This window comes from Lathyrus oleraceus, chromosome 6, assembly GCF_024323335.1.
Source record: "Lathyrus oleraceus cultivar Zhongwan6 chromosome 6, CAAS_Psat_ZW6_1.0, whole genome shotgun sequence".
NCBI lineage: Eukaryota > Viridiplantae > Streptophyta > Magnoliopsida > Fabales > Fabaceae > Lathyrus > Lathyrus oleraceus.
This window is the reverse complement of record NC_066584.1, coordinates 489,334,331-489,339,126: the sequence shown is the minus strand read 5'-3', so window position 1 is coordinate 489,339,126 and position 4,796 is coordinate 489,334,331.

Below are 4,796 nucleotides of genomic sequence, written 5' to 3'. Positions count from 1 at the left end.
CAACGCTTGTCTCGCCTTCTTTTCTTCGCTGACCGTTACCAGCAAACGGTCTCTTGGAAGCACTATTGTCTTGAATTCGGCCCATCTTCAACAGACTCTCGATTCTTTCTCCAGCAATTACTATCTCTGCAAAGCTGATTGACGGGCAAGCAGCCAATCTCTCAATATAATTGCCTTGAAGAGTATTCATGAACATGTCCGCCATCTCCCTTTCAGACATAGGGGGTTGGACGGACGCAGCAATCTGTCTCCAACGCTGAGCATACTCTTTAAAGGTTTCCTTGGCAATCTGAGACATACCTTGCAACAAGGTCCGATTTGGAGCCATGTCCAAGTTGTATTGATATTGCTTGATAAAAGCCTCTTCCAAGTCTTTCCAGCTCTTGATGGTAGTACGAGACAAATGAGAATACCATTCACGAGAAGCTCCAGTTAGGCTGTCTTCAAAGTAGTACATCCACAGCTTTTCATCTTCCGTGTGAGCTCCCAACCTTCCCAAATAAGATTGGAGATGAGTGTGTGGGCAAGAAGCCCCGTTGTATTTCTCAAAAGTAGGGGGTTTGAACTTGTGAGGAATCCTTACTCCCTGAACCAGACCAAGATTTGTGACATCAAAACCTAAGGAATTTTGAGACTCCAAAGATTTGAGCTTCTCAGAAAGCTCATCCATACGGCGAGTGGTCTCGAGGGCCTCGTCGTGCAAAGAAAATTGATCATACTGACAATCTTCAGTAACGGGGTGCCCGTTAATCCGAATTCCTTGATTCACATTGTACCTTCCGCCAATACCATTTCCAACATTCCCTGTGTTGCCAACATTACCCGGGTTTCCATCAGCATTTGCGTTACCCGCGTTACTAGTGTTCACAGGGTTATCAGCGTTCCCAGGGTTACCAGGGTTACCAGGGTTCCCCTCAGCACTTGGTATTTCCACCTCTGGATCGGGCCTCGGTTGCTCAACCAATTCCTTCAGCTTCGCCTGGCCTTCTGCCATACCAGACATCAATGTCATGAACTGATCCATCCTTTCACGCATATCAGCCAGCTCTTTCTGTACTTGGTCCATCGCTAGTCGTGGACGGTTTTCCTTTGTCGGGTATCTGCGAACTCGCTTGGGACTAATAACTGCCTGATACAGGGAACAAACATTAGACACTACGGTGACACCTGTAAAACAGACAAGGGTTAATATGCATGGTATGCGATGCACTGCTTGTTCAGTTTTAAGGCACCCCTGTTTTGAAAGGGAATACCCTGCAAATGAATAAGCATGAGATGTTGGATGCAAATATGCAGATGATGTTATGCAATGCAAAGTGTAGCGGTGTATTCGTCGCTATATGATTTATCGATTAAACCATAAGCAAGGTATACAATGAAATTTCGAGTCGCCACCGCACTTTTATTTATCCAAAGGACTGGCTAAAAAGCGAACAAAAGCCTAAGAAGTTTTACACGTAGAAAACTAATAAAAAGATCAGGGAGTCTGGGTAAGGGGTAAATTACGCAATGGGAAGGTGTTCGGCACCCACTACGTCCTAGGTACTCCTAGGGAGCCCTTTTCACACTTGTTGTACTAAATTGTTATTTGTTATGACATATGTATTGTGCAAACATGATTGGGATGATGAGAAAAGAATATACAAGTTTTATTGGGTTTGAACGGATGAACCCGCTGCCTACGTACCTTCCATCAAAGGTAAGGATCAAAACGCCGTAGTTCGGCTAAAAGATTTCCAAAAGTTGGTGGATTCAATTTTAAACACAAGCACTGAGGCTTTTCATTATCAATGGGAGAAAACTCGACCAAGACCAACATCCACCATGCGAGGATAGCTTCGACGTACTAGAGGGGTTAGCCATGTTTTCAGTACGGAAGTCTTACTGTCGACTCACTAAGGATAGGCAAGATTTACATCAACCACAAAGATAATTGAAACCTATGGCTAATGCATGAAAAGATTAACAATGGACAAAGCCAAAACAAGTGAGTGAGTGAAGTTAATTGATTGTGATTATGAAAATGAAGTCAAAGTATGATTAAGATTGATTTGAAAGAAGCATTATGAAATGGAGTTTGAAAAAAAGTCAAGGACTTGGGGTCCAGGTTTTTAATTTGAAAACATGAAGATGTTTGCACAATTTCTATGTCAAGTTTGAAAGTAATGTGTGAAAAGGTTTAGGACATAATGAGGATGAATGGATGAAGATGGATTGTAAAACTTCTTAGAAGGTTCACTTCTTGAAATCATATAGAAGATGATTCAAGTGTGTCCTTTGGAATAACAATGGATAACAACAAACAAACAAGAAAGTCAACAAAAGCGGATATCGGATGCCAATCACTGGGCTTATACCAATCTCCTAAAATAAAACTGGATATCAGATGCCACTCAATGGTCTTACACTAATCTCCTCAAACAAAGAAATAAAAGGTGGATACCGGATACCAATAGATGGATTTACACCCGTCTCCTAAAACAGAAATGGATATCAGAGGCCACTCAATGGTCTTACACTAATCTCCTAAAACAAAATGAAACTTGGATACCGGATGCCAATCTGTCTGGGCTTACACCAATGTCCAACATATTATCATAGGAAAGCAAATGCCAACTTGCAGGGACTTACAGTTGCAACCTCACATAAAAACAAATAAACCAACTTATGATCACAGGAAAAACAGATGCCAACTTACAGGGACTTATAACTGCATCCTCACATACAATCAAATGCATCAAGCAAAGATAAGATGAGTGGCCAAGGTGATGGTCTTATACTCACTTCCATATCATAGGAGCAATGGCCAATGAATGGTCTTACAATTGTCCTCAATGGGTAAACAACAATGATAAGTCATAAAGACAAATGAGATGATTATGCATTGATGAACAATTAATGATGATGAATGCATATAGCATACAAGTAAACTTGTGCATATGAAGTAATCAATCAATCAATGAATATCAAACAGCACACTCTATAGCCAAACAAGGAGGCTCACACAAGAGGGTTAGGCACTGAGGCCAACTGGAATAGGGTAAAAAGAGTTGCTCTTAACCTTGCCATTGAGGGGCTAAGGTGAAGCAGATGAAAGGAGATGAGGGGTGTGCCTCATTGCTCTTATCCCTAATCAGGGAGAGCATATCAGAAAGTGTGGGAGTTCAGAAAGTAGGAACTCTCTCCACATATTATTGACTCGATTGATCTTGGGTTTTGATCTCAATGCTACAACCATGTAATGGGAGCAAGGAGAAGACTCACTGAATAGTAGGGTATAGGCTACTTATCCCTTTGATCTACCAATTGCCTTACTTGAAGGACTTTTCCTGCTTGGGACAAAAATTAAACACACACAAGCATTGCCTCTTAAGGAGGACTTCAGACAGTTGCCTGGCCAAGTAACAGGCCAGGTCTTCCAGACTACATGAAGAAAGAGGGATTACCTCAAAGCAAATTGCTAAATAGCAAAGCAAAGCAAGTTCAAAGAACTTAAGCAACTAAGGGTACCTGAAATAGTCAATCAAATCAGTACACAGTTCAACAGTCAAAGCAAAATGAGAATAGAATTAACAGTCAACACAGAGGGATAACTGTGCAATGCACAAGACTCAAGTCATATGAGTCAAACCACCTATAAAACAAAGGTTAGCTCATGATAACCAGATAAACTCAATCACATTGGCAATGGTTTCTTTGAAGCACTTGTAGCTTAACCTGAAACATGAACTCAATCATAAGCCCAAAGGACCACTAGGACTAGCCTAGGGTCAAAAATAAATGAGAAAGTCAAAACAGCAAATGAAAGTCAACCAAAATCAAATTTAAACATTCAAGAAGCAAACTCAATTGGTCCCACATGCAAATCATTCATCATCATGATTTCATAAGCAAAGGAAGTCAAAGCATGGCAAATGAGGGCTCATAAAAGTCAACAGCAAGACTTGCATCAAAAGTCAACTCAAACATTTTCAAAAATCACCAAATAATTCATGATCAATCCTAACACCTAGCATGGTAAGCATGTAAAATTTCATCACAATTGGACAAGTGGAAGGCAGTCAATGAAAATCATGAAGTCAAAGCAAATTTGAATATGCTCAATGAAGTCAACAGCAAGACTTAGCTCAAAAGCAATCATAATCAATTCCAAAAATTATCAAATAATTCAGGTTCAATAACAAGCCATAACACAGCATGCATATGAAATTTCAGCTCAATTGGATCATGGGAGGATGGTCAATTAAAATCAGGAAGTCAAAACAATTTCAATCATGCCCAAAGAAGTCAAATATACATGTATCAACTTCAAAAAATCATAACCAAATGAAAACAGATGAGAAATAAATGGGACCAACACCAATTCAAAGCTTGAGATGTCTAGTATGCACATGTAAAATTTCATGATCATCCAATAAGATATGAGAATTTCACAAAGGATTTGGCAAGATGTATCACACAAGTCAACATTTTGGTCAAACAGGGGATAAAATCTCAAACAATTTGGAAATGCCATAATTAATTCCAGGAAAAATCACAAGTGAACTAGACATATAGGAGAAGGTCATTGCAAAATTTCACATCAATTGGAGGTCAGGAAGCATGTCAACAAAAATCATGAAATTGCATATCATTGGTGTGACACAAATTGTCACACCCTACTTCAAAAATTCATATCTCACAAACCACATAAGATAAATTCAAAAACTCTACATCAAAACAAACATGAATGAGTGTAGATTAACTACAAAAAATTTCAGGGGCATTGGATACATCATCACAATTTCACAAAAGAA